At 40.8% G+C, this 19,930-nt stretch overlaps 1 protein-coding gene and 1 long non-coding RNA gene across 6 annotated transcripts in view; one reads left to right on the plus strand and one right to left on the minus strand.

Moving 5' to 3' along the window:
- The window catches only part of SLC2A9 (solute carrier family 2 member 9), a 182,865-nt gene that overhangs the window by 157,077 nt on the left and 5,858 nt on the right, over positions 1–19,930 (plus strand). The gene's annotated exons all lie outside the window — the stretch shown is intronic.
- LOC102454236 (uncharacterized) overlaps positions 775–19,930 on the minus strand; it is a 137,527-nt gene continuing 118,371 nt past the window's right edge. For all 3 annotated transcript variants that reach the window (XR_012904375.1, XR_012904376.1, XR_012904377.1), the window contains exons 5-6: positions 3,429–3,494; positions 775–912 (exon numbers count right to left, since the gene is read on the minus strand). This is a non-coding gene — a long non-coding RNA (uncharacterized LOC102454236). The remainder of the gene's footprint in view (positions 913–3,428; positions 3,495–19,930) is intronic.

Consider the following 19,930-nt stretch of genomic DNA (forward strand, 5'->3'; position numbering starts at 1 on the left):
AACTTTTAATGACAAAAATACATCTTTAGTTGCATTGAAAAAAGAGTGTGCTGCAGTGTGTTTGTTTTTTGTTTTTAGAACTTTCTTACCATTAGAAATCAGAGGCATATACATGAAAACAGATTTACTCAGGTTTTGACTTTCTTCTGGGATTATTCATGAGATCAACTATTAATGTCATCCTCATTCAAAAAGTAGAAGTTGCACATTTAAGAATGGCTTCCTAAACTTTATCTTCATCCAGCTCCTTCAGTGCACATCTGAGTACTGCATTATAATCATATAATTTCAAAACAAAAAAGTGTAGCTCCCTCTTTGTTACACAAACGTTATGGATTAGCTACCCATTTCTAAATAACATCCACTTTTAAAACATTTTTCTCTTGCTGTATTCTGCTACAATGAAAAAACTGGACTATGTTATACTCTAAGAATTTTTATTTTCTACTTCAGGAGTCTGCAACTTGAGGATCTTTTAACATGTCCTTGCAGTCCTTTTCTACTGACAGATGGCAAAACTCTGTTTATCTCCTCACATTTTTGTTTGTGGGGCCAGCTGTTCAGATTGAGCTGCCAGGTTTAAGTGTATATAGTATTTGTAACAAGAAAATTAAGAAGCAAAGTAATAATACCTCTTAAATAACAGAAGTCAAAACATGCACTGTTTTACACCTTGAATTTATTAACTTAAAATATATTATGGGAGTTGTAACTTTATCACGTGTGGTCTTCTGTCTCTCTCTCTCTCTCACTCACACGATAAAAATTATATTTCTCAGTTTGGAGGCATTTCAAACTCCTCTTCATCACTTAAGGCTTGGTCATGAGGTCTGCTCAGAGGTGTTCCGTGCTCTCTACACCCACTGATTTAATTGGCCATTGAATACATGCCATAGTTCATAGGACTGGGCCCTGAAAAGACAAAAGACAGATCTTGGTGAGAGAAATGACTCAGTAGATCAGATTTAGAAAATGAGTTACCCAGATGTTGCCACCCCTTCTTCCAGAATGTCCCAGTTCTTCTCTGTATGCTAAAATTTTGGTGGTTTTAATGCTCTGGGTTTTATAGGCCAAATCCCAAAGTGCTTTACTGAAGCAAAATATCCATCAAATGAACAGGCACTTCAGGGTTGGTTCCTCTTTCCTAATGTATATATTTTTTCATGTGGATCCTTGTACCTGGAAAGGTTAAAGCACTCATCCCTGCTTCTGCCCTGCACTAGAATTTTGACAGTGTTGGGTAGTGTCTTTTGAAAAAGTATCTTGTGAGTTTGAAGGGCATATATAAATAATACACTGGTGAATACAGCTCTTTGAGATCTAAAATCTTTATCTCCAGGTCATCCAAGCCCAATGGGCTCACTGCTCAAAAGCATCAGTGTCAGGTTAATATCCATAATTTTTCAGAGTTTTGGAAAGTTCTCATAATTTTTATTCATTTTCAAGAAGGCATGTTGTCAGAAATGGGAATATTAATAAATCTATAAGCTAGATCTTAGCTCATTCTAAGGAATCTGTCAGGTTGGCATGTTGAACTCAGTCATGTCTCTCTTCTTTTGTGTAGCAAGTCCAAATGTTTGCTGAAGGGTCAGTTTTGGGAAATGAATAAGATCTGAAAAGGATCACTTTGTGATTTTTCTTTTCTGGATAAATAATGAGTTTGAAAGTAATATCCAGAATGATGTCAACAAGTATTGCTAAAACTACAAAATGATTTCACTTGTGTAGTGCCCTTTATGTTCTTTACCCAGACATTTAAGTAATCAGTCAATGATTATTATTGTTTTCTGAAAGCATATTTGTAACAAGCATCTGCAAATACCCCATGCAAATAAAATTTTCAAACTCCTTCATGTGCCCATCTAATCAAGGAACAGAGATTATACCATACATCTTATGTAATCAAACACAACCAGCCAATACAGCTGGAATTTTAGACTGGGATTTTCAAAAGTGCTCACTATTGACTGAACTCTGTTCCTATTAAACTCAGTGGAAGTCACTGGTGAAATTCCCAATGACCAATATTCTTGTAGAGTTTAGCCATCACTGAGCTTTTTTGAAAATCCCATCCTTAAGGATTAAGCCTGGTTAGGATCAGAGGCTAGTGCCCACCAGCTCTTCTGGAGGAATAGGAGAGTTTATGTTGTTTCATACTTGTTTGCACTTGGAATGTTTCAAAAGGAGTAGGACTGTAAGTGGCTAGCCAGAGGGCTAAGTCTCTGCAACACAGAAGATGTTAAAGGGTGGGCAGACCAGTGGATGAGTTGATGGAAAACCGGTGAATGGCTGCTGCTTTGGCAGACTAACAATATTCTGCAGTATCTTGAATGAATTTTATTAAATTAATGCCTTTTGAGTCCATTGTATTAAAAATGAAATTGGGAATCTGTTGTTGTGGATCTGTGTGCATTTCCATGAGCAGGGTGAATAGGAGAACAGCAGGAATGATTAGGCAAATTCATGTTGTATCATCTCCAGAGAGACACCTCCCTCCTCCCAAAAACAAAGGCCTGTACTTGTTCAGAGTGGATTCTCTAGGCTCTAGGTTTGCCAGATGGTTGAAACAAAAATACCGAACACCTTTCCCTCCTCCCCTCCCCCCCCCCTGCAAAAACAGGAAAAAATTCTGTTGAAGGGAAAAAAGGGAGGGGGAGGAGAGACCAAAGTTGTTGAGCAAAAAAAAGAAAAAGAACTCCGAGCCAAAAAAAAATTAAAATAAAACAGCATGTCCCATTTAAGAGTGAGTGCAGGGATAGGAACAGGGGGAGTAGTTGAGCACTAAAACCTAGGGGAAAGCATTGCTTTCCCTAGGTCTTTTGGCCGGCAGCCATTTTGTGCCGGCAGCCTTGGGGAACCAGGTAAGCCTTGTTGGGAGCCAAGGCGGGCTCAGGGAGGGAGGCCAGACACTGAGTATTTGTAGGGTTGCCAGGTGCCCAGGATTTTTGCCTCCTGGCCAGGGGAAAATTCAGAAAACACCGGACATCTCAGGTGTCCGGTATTCTCTGAATTTTTTTTTTTTACCAGACAGGAGCTAAAAATACCAGACTATCCAGGTGAATACTGGACACCTGGCAACCCTACTAGGCACTAATAGACAAAGCAAGGATTTGGGATAAATAACCTGGTTTTAAATTGGCATAGGGCCTTCTTCCTGGTTTAGCAGAAGACTGAACTTGTTAGAATCCATGTTAGGATTGGGATTCGTTCCAGTAAACTTATTGGCATGTGTGCAGGTTCTTTTATTGCTTTTAATATATTTTCTCTGTAATGCTTGTTACCTTATGCAAGACTACTTTATTCTTAAACTAATAGACTTTATAGCCAGAAGATACTATCATGATCATCCAGTCTGATCTCCTGAACATTGCAGGCCATAGAACCTCACCCAGCCACTCCCATACTAGTAAAAACAGGGTGGTACTTACAATGTAGCAGTTACACTTGTTAATTCTCTCTCAAGAAAAGCAAGCAGGTATCCAGGGGCAACCTGTCTGTAATGAGAAATGCATAGTATAGACTGAGAACTGTGCAACCTGAAAATACCCTGGTCATAAGGAGGAGAGATGTGGGTCTCTATTTAATAGGTTCGGAGGTAGAATCCTGAGATTGGATGCATTAGCTGGACCACTGAAGGGAAATACAAGTACAGTTGCCCTGAACTGTGATAGCTTTGCTGCCAGGGGACACTTTGTTAAGAAAGTGCCATAACATATTTGGGGTTTTTGGGAGGAAAAGGGAGACAGTGCAGTTCAGTTAAGTAGAAAAAAAATTGAAATGGGGTCATATTAGGTTCCTAATATACTTTGGTCACGGAACATTACAAATGTGCAAGGTGGCCAGATCTCCAACTATTAATAAAAAGAGATTTTTTTCCTCAGGCTATTTTATGTTTCAGAGTAAAAGGAACAGTATGAAAGATGCTCATTGCTTTTTATCCTTGCATAGTTCCATGGTTTTTAGCTGAGAGAACACCTCTTACTATTTATTACATTTGCTAAGGTCAGCTAGGATGATGCTCTCGCAGTCATTATTGACATTACAATCTCTGATCCAGAGAAAAGAGACTTTCTTTGTGCTGTCTTTGGAAATCTGCTAGGAGGCCTGTGTTTGGTGATCCTCAAGGCAGGATGCCAGGTATATTAATTTGTTTATCTTCTTCTTGAATGTTTTTAGTTTATCTCTTTGTTCATTCTTGATGAACTGACTGCTAATATCATTTTGATGGTTCCAGTAATGATTTATGAGGTTAATACAATTCCCTGGTGGTGTCCTCAAAAGCACTGAACATTGGCCTAACTGCTCCTCCAGGGTATTAGTGGAGCAGAATTATAACAATGAGCACTTTGGAACGCCCACGGGTCTCTCTTTTTAAATATTTAGGTAACCAATGCCTCCAGTAGTAGGCACTTTATAAATTGAGCTGCATCTTCACTAGCAGTTTCCCATCCAACAACAAATCCAGACTCACCTTGCTGAACTTGTGGTATCTAACAAGATTTTCGAATTTTCTACTAATTCAGTTGCATTACCTTTAACAGAATTACACCGACAGAGCAATTGTCCCCATATTATTTTAGCCAATGGAATTTGCAGAGGACAAGACAAAATAGAATGAAACCTATTTTTATGTGTATCTAATTCTTAGTGAGGGATCTTCTCCTACAGTGTTTGAATATCCTGAATCTATTCATCTATGAGATTAAATTACATTTCATGCTACTAGGCCTGGAATTAGAGTGCCACGTTCAGTACTATGCACAAGCTTGCTTTTTAGTCATTAGATTCTGAGTATCACATGAGTCCTGCAGTCTACTTAAAAGCTAAATTCCCAGAAATAGATGTAAATAGCTTACTTTTAATATTTAAATTGGGAGCAAAAACAAGTACATTTCTATAGAGAACATAAAAAAGAAAAATTGAGACCCTTCATTGTGTTATGTATACTTTCTTTCAAGTAATGTAGTTTTGATCTAGAGTCTGTCTTCTAAGCTTTCCAAAGTTAAGCTAATCAGAGCTAGTTATGTAACTTAAGCTTGCTGACTGGTTCTCTAATACTTAGAGCCCATCAAATCGGATGCTTTATCTTTCATCCTTTGGAAGATGCAAAAATGAACCATTTACTGTGTAACAGGTACAACAATAAATATATAAGATCCAGCAAAATGTTAGCGCTCTGGGTTCTTTGGCTAGTACTGGGTGCAGCCAATTCTTTGGCTTCTCTTCTGAAGTTATTGACAAGGATTCCTCAAGGAATGTAGATGCCAATCTCCTAGGAACCAGACAGAGGCCACCAAATTATCTATCATAAGCGACTAAAGAGCCATTAACAACTTTCAGTCATTTCTTATACCATAGGCTGGATTCAGAGGCTTAGAAACAGAAATTGAAGGCTGTATAGCTAGGTCACCTACCCTAGTCATTCTTAATTTTTCCATAACAGAATTTCCCCGTCAGCTTGCCAGTACCTTCTTCTCCTTCAGCTATATGAAATGGTCATGCTGTTTGTGAAACCCCTTGACAAGTGTTGACTATGTCTCTGGGGTCATACCGCCAAGGCTGAGTCTGACCTAAGTTGTTCAGTCGTTTAAATATGGTTTGATGGAAAACTCTGTGCTTTTGAGTTTCTTGATGCTTATCCATAATAGAATGGTGCACAGAAATCAACCATTTATATTAGCCTATCAGCATAAGAACATACATAAGAACATAACATAAGAATGGCCATACTGGGTCAGACCAAAGGTCCATCTAGCCCAGTATCCTGTCTGCCAACAGTGGCCAGCATCAGGTGCCCCAGAGAGGGTGGACCGAAGACAATGATCAAGCAATTTGTCTCCTGCCATCCCTCTCCAGCCTCTGACGGACAGAGGCCAAGGACACCATTTTATCCCCTGGCTAATAGCCTTTTATGGATCTAACCTCCATGAAATTATCTAGCTTCTCTTTAAACTCTATTATAGTCCTAGCCTTCACAGCCTCCTCTGGCAAGGAGTTCCACAGGTTGACTACACGCTATCTTTATCAAACAAGGGTTTACTTCAGAAACACTAGCAAATCTTCTATTCTAGCAGAGCTAAGGAATACAGCTCTCAAAATTGTTACCAGTCAACCAAAATATAGACAATAAAGCAGAGAAGAAACAGGAAAAAGTAGTACAAACATTTCAGTTTATACTGTGTCTTAAAGTCAATTTGTAGCCAGTGAAGTAAAAGGCAGCAAAAACAAACTTTTATTTTCATCATTAATTTTTCCTTTAGTGTTCATTATTTAAAATTTAACTAAACTCTGATTTTTTTAATTTAATGTGAAAATTGGCAGTGTTACAGAAATTTCTTTTTGTAGGAGAGTGAGTACAGTGCGACAACACAGAACTCTTTGTGCCTTCATTGAGAACTCATATCTGTGTAAGCTTTACTGGATCTAGGATAGTGGCTGTACTAATTTATGCTTGTTTCTTTCCCCAAGTAATGTTAAAAACAGAGATAAGCTATAGAGACAAGCAAGACTTGGTGACTTTTCTCCAGGAATGTTCTGATATTCTTGTGTGTTCGGTGCCTGTTTTCAAAAAGATGATTGCTCTGTATTACCTATGTTTAATCATGACTTTGCCATAATATGACAAAGTCAAAATGCAGAGAGATGGAGGAAGCAGCAAAATTGGTAGAATGATTGCCCCTTGAAAAGTGTGGTGGACCTACACAGAAATTTCTTAGGTGGCAATTGTACCCCCATCAGTGTAATTTAGTGGCAGCATTTAACTCTTAAAATACTGAGACTGGTTCCCTTCCAGCTCTTACTCCCCCAGTTAAATAGAACACCCACCACAGCTGCCAAACAGAGTGCCAGAACCTAATATTTGCCACCCTACAGAGACCACTTTGCTACCCCATTAGCTTCTCCACTAGCTCTTCTGCAAGGCTATGTCTACACTGGTGGTATCTTGCGCAAGGGTTCTTGTGCAAGAAGTCTTGCGCAAGAACGCATCCACACTGCCATGTGCGAGATATGCTTTTGCTCAAGAGCGTCCATGGCAGTGTGGATGCTCTCTTGCGCAGGAAAGCTCTGACAGCCATTTTAGCTATAGGGCTTTCTTGCTCAAGAAACCCCTGCCGCACATCCACACTGCCCTCTTGCGCGACAGCTTACACTTGTAAGAAAAGAGCATAGCTCTTGCGCAAGAAGCCCTCACTTACGGCGCCGTACTGTAAATCTTCTTGCACAAGAGCAGGTGAGCAGTGTGGATGCTCTGCAGGTTCTTACTCAAGAACCTGTCAATGTAGACATAGCCCAAGTGTCCATATCGGTTCCTCTTCCCAGTTGCCTCATCACATAACCTGTTCCCCTCCTGCATGAGCATCAGGCAGTAGAAACCTGTTAGGTGTTGGCTTGGAGATGGAGAAAGGGGATTCCTGAAGCAGAGGGGCAAGTCAGAACTCCTCAATCAAACAATTCCTAAGCCATAGGCTGCAAACTAGAATGAGAATTCCACACAGTAACTCTACTGTGGGAAAACGGTTTGTTCTTATAATGAGGCTCTATATAAGTGCTAACATGCTCAGGAATAACAAGGTTTTTGTTATAAGACCGTTACAGGATCACTTGGGAATAGTGACCATAATATAATAACATTCAACATTCCTGTGGTGGGAAGAACACCTTAGCAGTCCAGCACCCTGGCATTTAATTTCAAAAAGGGGAATTACACAAAAATGAGGAGGTTAGTTAAACAGAAATTAAAAGGCACAGTGACTAGAGCCAAAATCCCTGCAAGCTGCATGGAAACTTTTTAAAGACACCATAATAGAGGCCCAACTTAAATGTACACCCCAAATTAAAAAACATAGCAAGAGACCTAAAACAGTGTCATGGTGGCTTAACCACCATGTAAAAGAAGCAGTGAGGGACAAAAAGGTATCTTTTAAGAAGTGGAAGTCCAATCCTAGTGAGATAAATAAAAAGGAACATAAACACTGTCAAATCAAATGTAAAAATGTAATAAGAAAAGCAAAAAAAGATTTTGAGGAACAGCTAGCCAAAAACTCAAAAAGAAATAATAAAATGTTTTTTAAGTACATTAGAAGCAGGAAACCTGCTAAAAAACCTGTGGGTCCCCTAGATGATCGAGCTATAAAAGGAGCAATCAAGGACGATAAAGCCATTGCGGAGAAACTAAATGATTTCTTTGCTTCAGTCTTCACAGCTGAGGACGTTGGGGAGATTCCCGAATCTGCACTGTCCTTTGTGGGTGATGAATCTGAGGAACTGTCCTGGATTGAAGTGTCATTAGAGGAGGTTTTGGAACAAATAGAAAAAATTAATGTTAACAAATCTACGGGACCGGATGGCATTCATCCAAGGGTTCTAAAAGAACTCAAATGGGAAATTGCTAAGCTAGTATCTGTAGTTTGTAACCTATCCTTTAAATCGGCTTCCGTACCTAATGACTGGAAGGTAGCCAACGTGACACCAATATTAAAAAGGGCTCTAGAGGCGATCCTGGCAATTACAGACCAGTAAGTCTAACTTCAGTACCGGGCAAATTAGTCGAAACAATAGTAAAGAATAAAATTGTGAAGCATGTAGAAGAACAGAATTTGTTGGACAAAAGTCAACATGGTTTCTGTAAAGGGAAATCCTGTCTTACTAATCTATTAGAGTTCTTTGAAGGGGTTAACAAGCATGCAGATAAGGGGGATCCAGTAGATATAGTATACTTGGATTTTCAGAAAGCCTTTGACAAGGTCCCTCACCAAAGGCTTTTGTGTAAATTACATGGCCATGGGATAAGAGGAAAGGTCCTTTCTTGGATTGAGAACTGGTTAAAAGTCAGGAAACAAAGGGTAGGAATAAATGGTAAATTTTCAGATTGGAGAGGGGTAAATAGTGGTGTTCCCCAAGGGTCAGTCCTGGGACCAATCCTTTTCAACTTATTCATAAATGATCTGGAGAAAGGGGTAAGCAGTGAGGTAGTAAAGTTTGCGGATGTTACCAAACTGTTTAGGATAGCCAAGACAGAAGGAGACTGTGAGGGACTCCAAGAAAATCTCACCAAACTCAGTGATTGGGCAACAAAATGGCAAATGAAATTTAATGTGGATAAGTGTAAAGTAATGCACATCGGGAAAAATAACCCCAACTATACGTACAGTATGATGGGGGCTAATTTGGCTACGACAAATCAGGAAAGGGATCTTGGAGTTATCATGGACAGTTCTCTGAAAACTTCCATGCAGTGTGCAACGGCAGTCAAAAAGGCAAATAGGATGCTAGGAATTATTAGGAAAGGGATAGAAAATAAGACCCAGAATATCTTACTGCCCCTGTATAAAACTATGGTACGCCCACATCTGGAATACTGTGTACAGATGTGGTGGTCTCACCTCAAAAAAGATATTTTGGCCTTGGAAAGGGTTCAGAAAAGGGCAACTAAAATGATTAGGGGTTTGGAACAGGTCCCATATGAGGAGAGGTTAAAGAGACTGGGACTTTTCAGTTTAGAAAAAAGGAGACTGAGGGGGGATATGATAGAGGTCTATAAAATCATGAGTGGTGTGGAGAGGGCCGATAAAGAAAAGTTATTTATTAGTTCCCTAAATAGAAGAACTAGAGGTCACCAAATGAAATTAATGGGTAGCAGGTTTAAAACGAATAAAAGAAAGTTCTTCTTCACACAGCGTGTAGTCAACCTGTGGAACTCCTTGCCAGAGGAGGCTGTGAAGGTTAGGACTATAATAGAGTTAAGAGAAGCTAGATAATTTCATGGAGGTTAGGTCCATAAAAGGCTATTAGCCAGGGGATAAAATGGTGTCCTTGGCCTCTGTTTGTCAGAGGCTGGAGAGAGATGGCAGGAGACAAATCGCTTGATCATTGTCTTCGGTCCACCCTCTCTGGGGCACCTGATGCTGGCCACTGTTGGTAGACAGGATACTGGGCTAGAAGGACCCTTGGTCTGACCCATTACGGCCGTTCTTATGTTCTAAGATCACAGGAAACTGGTGAACCAAAAGCAAAGTTGAACGACTTTGGGCCATTCAGTGAGTGGCAGGAACTTTCCTTCCACCTTTCTGGCTTTGTGTACGTTTCTAGCCTCAGTGATGGCTCTTAAGTTCCCCCTTCCTTTCTTTTCCCTTGTATAGACCTGGCCTGAGTCTTCTACACCCAGAAGGTCGGTTTAAGGTATGTGACTCCAGCTACGTTAACAAGATAGATGGAATCAACATACCTTAAGCTGAGCTTTGTTCCTCATGGTCTAGATGGATCTTTGCACAGTAAGAACTTCCCGTGCCATGAAGTGCTAGTCATTCTATTCTTCCTGCCTGCTGTTAAGATGCAGTAAGGCTTTGCTATGTGTTTGATTCCCTCCCCCCCCCCCCCCAGTTCCCTTTTCAGCCCGTGTGTGTGTCTTCATTTCTCCTGGTGAAGTGGCACTTCCACATCATTATACAATTCATTAGCGCCCTGCATGCATCTCCATATTATTGCTGCCTCATTTTTCTACACTTGAGTCCCTTTTTTAGTCCCTGAGATTCACTTACCTGGTAGGGTTCCTTTGGATTATTTCCACAAATGTGTAATGATCCATTTTAAATTTTTTCAGTTATGCTGTACAATAATTTTAATAATGGGGAGTAGTGACAACAAAGTATATTAAAGCTTCTCTACCCAGGATATCATCTTAACCAAGTTATTTTATGCTTTTATAAGTAAGTGTATCTGGTGTTTTTAAAATTGCTATGAATATAGTTGGAGAAATGACAATCTTTTAGAAAAGTAATTAGCACTTCTTCTCGCTTTCTTATGTGAAGGTTAGACAAAGAACAGCTCATTAGGGCTATTCTACTACAGAATAAAATGCTGCATCATGTATTGAAGGGGAAATATGAAATGAATGGAAGTTAGGCATCTAAATGCAATTTATGCCTTTTAGCAGCTCCTCATCATTCCTTCTGGAATATTGCATATAGGTCTGGAGTCCACATTTTTAAAAAGTTATTTAAAATTAGAAAGGGTGCATAAAAGAGCCCCAGAAAAGCCTTACTGTGACGAACTGGTCTTATGAGAGAACTGAAGATAGGAATGTTAGATGTTGATTAATTAAATAATTGTGTAACCACATCAAATTTTAACGGTTACATGGCTATTGGATAGTCCTCTGGGGCGGGGCCAGCACCCAGTGCACCTCTGGCCCTACAGCTGGGGAGCCCCCTGCCACTCCACACTACTGCTGGTCTATCAGAGGCAGCAGCGTGGAATGGTAGCAGTCCCTGTCTGCGGGGGCTCCGAGTTCCATGTGAACAGAGGCTGCACCAGCATCCCATGGAGCAAACCCTCTCCCTCTCCCCCACACTGCTGCCTTTGTGGATCTGGTGCACATGGGGAACCAGTTTTTAAGTTGGCTCCCTCCAGGCACTGGCTCCTCTCCCCTCCCCTGCTGCCAGTGTGGAAGGAACCAAGCAGCTCCATGGAGCTCCCCACATGTATCCGCTTCCATCTACACTCACCCTTTCCTGGTGCCTGATAGAGGCAACACCATGACAAAGGGGGCAAGTGGTTCTGTGGGAGCCGATACACACGGGCAGCTGGCTTGGTAGCTGGCTTCCCATGTGTACCAGCTCCCGCCTGTTCCCCTCACCCTCCACACAGGGGGTAGGTGGCTCTGCGGGTCTGGTGCTCATGGAGAGCTGGCTTAAAAGCTAGCTCCCCACCTCCACCAGATCCACGGAGCCATCTACCCACTCCCCTGTGCATTAAAGTTGGCTCCCCATGCACCTAAAAGCTGGCTCCACAGGGGCACTGGATCCCACCTTCCTCCCTCTTGCTGCCTCTATATCAGAGGGGGAAGTGTGTGTAGTCGATAAGCTTGGGCTTATTGGTTAATCCTATCAATTAATCTTTCAGTCAATTGCAAATTGACATCCCTACTTAATGAACTAACTTTTTAAATGTATCTGTATTTGGTGCTGGTGCAACTACTACTCAGTACTCTGTGCAGTCCTGGTGCCCACAATTCAACAAGGATATTGATAAATGGGAAAGGATTCAGAGACGAGAAAATGACTAAAGCATGCCTTATAATATAGACTCAATCTACTTAGCTTAAAAGGAAAAGGTTAAGGGCTACCTTGATCAGTTTATCAGTACCTACACGTGGAACATATACTTGGTAATGGTCTCTTCAGTCTAACAGAAAACCATGTTGCAATGGCTGAAAATTGAAGTTAGACAAAGTCAGACTGGAAATAAGTTGTAGATTTTTAATAGAGTGATTAACCATTGGATCAGTTTACCACGGGTGATGATAGAGTCTCCATCACTGGCTATTTTTAGATCAAGATTGGATGTTTTTCTAAAAGAATGCCAGATGGCATTCACTCAAGAGCTCTGAAAGAACTCAGATGTGACATTGAGTAACTATTAACTGTGGTTTGTAACCTATCCTTTTAAATCAACTTCTGTACCTAATGACGAAAATAGTTAACATGATGCCAGTGTTTAAAAAGGACTCTAGTGGTGATCCAGGTAATTACAGACCAGTAAGTCTAACTTCAGTAATAAGCAAATTAGTTGAAACTATAGTAAAGAATAAAATTGTCAGACACATTGATGAACATAATTTGTTGGGGGGAAGTCAGCATGGTTTTGGTAAAGGGAAATCTGCCTTATTAATCTACTAGAGTTCTTTGAGGGCAACAAACATGGACAAGGGCGATCCAGTAGATATAGTATACTTAGATTTCCATGAAGCCTTTGACAAGGTCTTTCACCAAAGGCACTTAAGTAAAATAAGTTGCCATGGGATAAAAGGGAAGATCCTTTCATAGACTGATAACTGGATAAACAACAGGAAACAAAGGGTTAGAATAAGTGGTAAATTTTCAGAGTGGACAGAGGTAACTAGTGGTGTCCCCCAAGGGTCTGTTCTCGGACCCCATCTTATTATTTATAAGTGATCTAGAGAAAGGGGTAAACAGTGAAGTGGCAAAATTTGCAGATGATACCAATCTGCTCAAGATAGTTAAGACTATCTTGTGAATAGTGTCAAAAAGATGTCACCAAACTAAGTGATTGGGCAACAAAATGGCAAATGAAATTTAATGTTGATAAATGTAAAGTAATGCACATTGGAAAAAATAATCCCAACTATACATACATTATGATGGGGACTAATTTAGCTACAACTTCTCAAAAGAGAGATCTTGGAGTCACTGTGGATAGTTCTCTGAAAACATCCACTAAGTGTGAAGTGGCAGTCAAAGTATATAGAATGTTAGGAATAATTTAAAAAGGAATAGAAAATAAGACAAAGAATACGTTATTGCCTCTATATAAAAGCATGTTACACCCACATCTTGAATACTGCGTACAGACGTGGTTGCTTCATCTCAAAAAAGGTATATTGGCATTGAAAAAGGTTCAGAAAAGGACAACAAAAATGATTAGGGATTTGGAACAGGTCCCATATAAAGAAAGATTAAAAAGACTTGGACTTTTGAGCTTAGAAAGAGGAGACAAAGGGGGGATATGATAGATGTCTACAGTATCATGACTGGTGTGGAAAAAGTGAATAAGGAAAAGTTATTTACTTATTCCCACAATATAAGAACTAGTGGTCACCAAATGAAATTAATAGGCAGCAGATTTAAAACAAGCAAAGGAAGTTTTTCTTCACTCAGCTCAGTCAACCTGTGGGACTCATTGCCAGACGATACGGTGGAGACTAGCACCTTAACAGGGTTCAAAAAAGAACTAGATTGATTCATGGAGGTTAGGTCCATCAATGGCTTTTAGCCAGGATGTGTAGGAATGGTGTCCCCTTCTGTGTGTGTCTGGAAATGGATAACAGGATCCACGTGATGATTACCTGTTGTGATTCCTCCCTCTGGGTCATCTGGTATTGGCTACTGTCAGCAGACAGGATTCTGGGCTAAATGGATCTTTGGTCTGACCCATTATGGCTGTTTTTGTATACGCCCCACTATGATTCCAAGAGCATATAAGAATCAGATTAGATGATCTGAGTGTTCTGTTTTGGCTTTGGAGTCTATGAATCTGTGAATTTAAATATCAATTGCTGCAGAGTATAGAGGATCTTGGTTATATGTCCTTAATTTTGTTGCTGTAAAATCCAACAGAAATTAAGAAAATGAAGAGAAGGGCAACAGTCCCCAAGTAAAATTCTCTAAACAAGTAATGATGTAATCTGAAAGTGACTATGAAACAATGCTGCTATTCTAGAGATGGCAAATCAGGTACAAATAAAAGAATTCTAAATACTAAGTTTGGATTACATTTCCATGGAAAAGCTCTTAAAAAGCTCACAGTGCAGTTAAAAACAGGTCAACATCACAGAGCAAGAACTTTAAATACTATTTTTTCCAAATAAGATGATTTTAAAAGGCCTATTTCAAAAACTCAAATTTCAACACCTCTACAGAATGAGTTCATTCACTTATTCTGCTGTCTCATTGAGAATACATGCTGCCAAGTGATAGTTTTTATCCCCTTCACAATTACTGTATCACCACTTAGTAACTGAGCCTTACAGCAAAATGGGCTGAATAAGGAATCAATTGACACATTATTAAATGATCTGGCAAGGGACTGTATTCAACTAATTGCACATTTTTCCAGGCTATAGTATTTACAGAATGTAACTTCTTAACCTAAACAGCTGTACATTTTCTTCTTTTTAACAGCTTTAGAACACATTATGTTTTAAAAAAATCTATCCACACATACAAAAAGCATAGCAACATTTATTTTAATACTAGATCTTTTTTCAATTCATTTCACTTTTCTTGATTCAAAAATGAGCTCTTTAATACTTGCTCCATGTGGGCAGAGATGACTTTTGAAAAAGGTAAAAATCAATCACCATACCAATACTTTCTATCTGTGTACCCAATAATAACCCTACACAGACTTGGAACATGTTTGTATCCCTTAGAGAGGGTACATTGACTGCACTGCATTTTCATCCAAATGCATATAAATTACACAGCTGCAAATCAGAATCTAATTCAGGTTTTTCCATTTAGCACGTCTTGGACTTAATGGAGGGAACTGGGAGATACTTGATTTCCCTCAACTGCTGTTCACTGCAGTGGAAGATGGGGGAAGTCAGGAGGGGGCCCTTAAAGCCCACCTTGCCTATATGATGAACAAAGTCCCCTAGTTTTCCATTTTTTTGCTCTTAGCTCTTAATTGCAGAAAATGTAGATCTTTAGACTCCCAGAAACAAACAGGCCTGGCTGGAAATATTGTCCCACAGGAAACCAGACCTTTGATCAAATGAAGTTTTTCATCTAAATTATCTGCTTTTCTCAAAAAATTTCAAGCTTCTGTTAAAAGATTAAAAACCTTAAAAGCGAACTTTTTGGTTTTGTTGTAGTAGGGTTTTCAGCCAAAAAGTTTGGGTTTGGAAAGAGCAGGGGTTTGGTTTTCTGATGAAAAGTCAACATTTCCTGTGAATGGAGAGAAAATATTCTGTCCAAGAACTCCATTTTTCAACACAGTGTAGTGAATATAAGGCAGTGTCTGCTTTATGTTTAAAAGAATTGTGTCAAGTGGGAAAAGATTCTCCTCCTCCCCCAAAATTTTCATTGAGTAGAAAGTACATAAGGAAGTTTTCTGTGCCTTGCCCTCCCATTGTTAAGCCTTCTGCAATTGTGCATGCAAACTACATTGACATGAATCAGCAAGCGTATTGTGGTGAATAAAAAGCTGTAAGATCTATGAAGCCTCAAATCCACAGCAGTGCTGAGTATCGGGGATTCTCATTGAAAACAAGGAGTCAAACAGAGGCTCATGCTCACTTTTTACTCGCCTCTTATTCTTGCAAAGTCTCACTAAGGTCAAACTGAGCAAAAGACCTTGGGATTTGACTCCTGAATAGTTGCAGATAACCAACCAGTGCCTCTTTGGTTTTGGACCATATCTACTGAGAAGCCACTGATATAAATACAATACAAGGAAGGGACATTACAGACATCAGGGATATTACATTACGAAGGGACTCATTCCTATTTAAAAAAAAAAGCACAACTGCCCTATAAAATAAGAGCAGAATATAGGTAATTTCAACAGGATAAGACTCATATTTTATCTACAGAGTGATGGCTGATACAGGAAAGATGTTGATAGATCAGATAGGATAATAATCTGAGTACTTCGCTACTGTATTATCTTTTGCATCACATAATAGTCTCATATGATTTGCCATGATTTTGCTATGCCCAGTGAATTTATTGGTCCATCAAGACCAGTCTCCTCCCTCTGATGGGGCAACTTGTAAGGGTAAGAAGCAGGGCTCAACAGCCCTGAGGCTCACTTCCACTTTGTTTTATAGTCCCTGTGGTTCTAGGTTTCAGACAGCCAGTGGCAGGAGTCTCGAAGATTTTATTTTCCACAATGTATTCCAGGAGAATGGGTTTTTAATCTCTTACCTCTGACGCATCAGTGATGGCCATCAGTATACTGGGATATTGGGTGGTGTGGATCAGGTGGCAACCAGCATTCTCTCTCTCAGGTGCTTGATGGGCTGGTTCTTGCTCACATGTTCTGAGTCTCACTAATCCCCAGATGTGGGGTCAGGAAGGAATTTTCCTCCAGCTCAGTGTTTGGGGGTGGGGGTTGCTTTCCTCTGTGGAATATGGCTGTGCGCAACTTGTCAGGATTATCTGTGTCTATCCAGAGGGAAAAATAAGGGGGTGCACCCAGCTGCACAGCTCCAGCAAGAAGTGGCTGAGCTGTGCCAAAAGCAAGCAGGGAACTATTTAAAGAGCTGTCAGGAACCTGGGTTGCAATAGGACAGTATCTGTAAGAATATAAGTTCCTTTCACTCCTGGGTATATCTCAATTGCCAACCGTTGTAATGGGCCTCAAGCACTAGTGTACCTCCATTCTACCTATTTGCTGCCTGTGGCAAGAGGTGCATTTGTCAAAATGAGTAAATTGTTAGATTTCTGAGTCTGAGCGTGCCTATGCCTGAGTTACCACTGAACCCCAGCCTGCTTAAATATGATGAATCATCCCTGAGCCAGAAGGTGTTAGGATTCATCAAAGCCAATTAATTACCCCTGGGTCTTGTAATAGGCAGTCTCCTAGTCAACCAAGATTCAGACAAGCCACAGGCTAAAACCCATCAAGGTAACCCCAAGGCAGGTGTATTGGCTCTTAAAATAATTCTGTCCAATCTCTTCCTCATCACTATCTGGCTGGATGCTCGCTCACTGCCAATAGGTTTGTCTCATTGCTCCTGCTCCAGCTGGCTCTCACTCCTGTTTCTGCTTTAGCCAGGTCTGTTTCCATACTAATCAGCCCCTACTTCATTCTGCCTCAGCCCAGGCTTTGACATATACAAAAGTGCAATCTTATTATATGGTTCCAAATGCTGCAAATTCTAATTCAAAATAACAGTTCTAAAGCTGACAGGACAATTTATGGAGCTATTGTGAAGTTATTTTTCATCGCTATTAAATTAATTTGTTTCTGTCTGTCTATAAGCTTAAAAACCAGATCTGCTTCCTTACAAGAACATTTCCCCTCAATACATGTGTACGTGTTCTTACTATTGCTGGGTTTTGTATGAGCATTTTGCTGCTGGGATTTAATTGATGTTTGAAGAGAAAATTGCTGATGTACTCAGGGGGCCTTAGTCAATATATCAGATGTGCTTTCCAGGTTTCCTTGAGCTAGATGACAAATTAGCTATGGAGACATTGGGATTAGCTAAACTGGTAAATCGGCCACATTATTAAAAATGACAGCATAATAAATCCCTTTTATTAGATTTAGCCTTCACCAGTAAGTGTGTTTTGTTTCTCATCAAATGAAACCAGTGTTTCCTGTTAGCTGATTATCAGAGCACCCATAGCTAGCAGCATGTGTTTCTACTGGTGGTACACATCTGCATATGCCTTGGTGCACATAACAAAATTTATTCTGCACACAGATGGAAAAAATTAGAGGGAACAGTGGCTGACACACATAGGCTATGTCTACACTGGTGGCTCCTTGAGCAAGAACTTCTTGCGCAAGGGTTCTTGCTCAAGAAGCCGTCTCTTACCACACCATACTGTACATCTTCTTGCACAGGAGCAGGTGGGCAGTGTGGATGCACTGCGGATTATTGCAAGTGTAGACATAGCCCCAGTATTTAGCTGATAACTGAATGAGACATAAAATAGTGTTAGGCATAGTACTAACCCACATCCCAAAGAGCTTGCAGTCTAGAATATGGATGTGGGACAACAAATGAGGGCAAGAATACTATAGAGTTGGGGAAAGTCAGGGTTTCCCAAAGATTGATTGATGTTTTCATCAGTCCCTGTACACTTAATAAGTAATGGTAAGAGTGCATGTATGTGTGTGAATAAATATAAATACACACAAATATTTCCTCTTTTTTTTTTTTTAGGCTTCACAGAAAAGGTAAGTTTTTGGGGGGAATTTGAAGGAGGAAAGGGTAGTGGTTTGGACCCGATAGTGAGCTTCACAATGCTTAATCTTAGGCGTGTAGAAGGATCACTGGAACCACACTGATTCACAAGACTAAACTCTCTACACAGTGAATGGGGAGGAATAGATTCCTTATAATCATCATCATCGTCCTTCATGCCCACTGGCGTATAGGGCAGCAAATTCTGTCTGTCTCTGGCCAGCTTCTCAATAGTGCCCCAAGTGTAATTCATCATTTCTGCTTTCACCACTGGCAGTCATACAAGTAAGTCACTGAAAGTGACTCTGGAAGGCCGTCACGCACATTTAAAAAGAAATACTTTTTCTAGGTTGTTAGCCCTGAGCCAAACCCCCAATGCTGGAGGACCGGTGTGCATGCTTAGTCTGGCTCCTCTCCCCTTGACCTTTCCATCTTGGTTGAACCTACCAGGAGCACTAAGCTCCTGCTGGCATAGCTCCTGGGATCATAAGAACATGCAAGCTGCCCTGCCCCGACAAGGCACATGCACAAGGGGCAGATTCCTTATAATGTGATCCACAAAGCCAGCAGGCTACGCAGGAAGCTGCTCAAGGCAGCCAATGGGAAATACTGATAAGAGAGATGATGCTAAGCCCTCAACTTTCTGAAGGAGATAGGCATTTAAGAGCAGGTTTGCAGGGAAGTCTCTCTCTGCTTGTGATATGCAGTAGGGCATAGTGTTGTCAATTAACTGATAAGCAAAAGCTTAGGTTAATGCTATAGTCTGACTACACACATTTCACTCCCCGCCAGTAAATTTTTTATCAGGCTGGCCAGCAGTCTGGCTTGGTCCTGACTTGCATCGGGTCCAGGACCTACCCCTGCTGCAGCTCTGCATTCAAAGTGTATTAGGAGCTGGGTGGGCAGGCAGCCCGGCTCTGTCCTGACTCATGCCACGTGCTATGGCTCTGCATTTAAAGTGTTTTAGGAGCCAGATGTACAGTAAGCCCAGCTCAGTTCCATCTCGCACCCGGTCCAAGAGCTCAGACCCCCATAGACAGGGGCTGCTGCCTCTTTATCAGAGGCTGCGTCACAGGGCGACAGGCAGCCAGACCTCAAGGGGGCTGTTTTTTAAATTGGCTCCCCTTGTGGACCAGCTCCCACCTGGCACCCCATACTGCTGCCTCTGATAGAGAGGCAGCAGTGTGAAGTGGCAGGGGGCTCCTCAGGAATGAGGCTAGAGTGCACTGGCTGCTGGCCCCGCTCCCAGGGACTGTAGAATAGTCTATTAACCAATAAGAATTAATGCTATTACTCAACTATTCAATTAACTGATATTTAATGTCCCTAATTTGCAGTGACGAACCCCCTCGAGTCACTTGGCATAGGTGTCTGAGTCAGCTCTATTAAGAATGAACTAAGCACCTGCCTCGCTCCCCACAAAGCAGCTGGAGGCAGTGCCCACCTTATAACTCTTAGCCAAGTGATTAGAGCAGTAGTCACCAACCA

The sequence above is a fragment of the Pelodiscus sinensis genome, chromosome 5 (genome assembly GCF_049634645.1).
Source record: "Pelodiscus sinensis isolate JC-2024 chromosome 5, ASM4963464v1, whole genome shotgun sequence".
Lineage (NCBI taxonomy): Eukaryota > Metazoa > Chordata > Testudines > Trionychidae > Pelodiscus > Pelodiscus sinensis.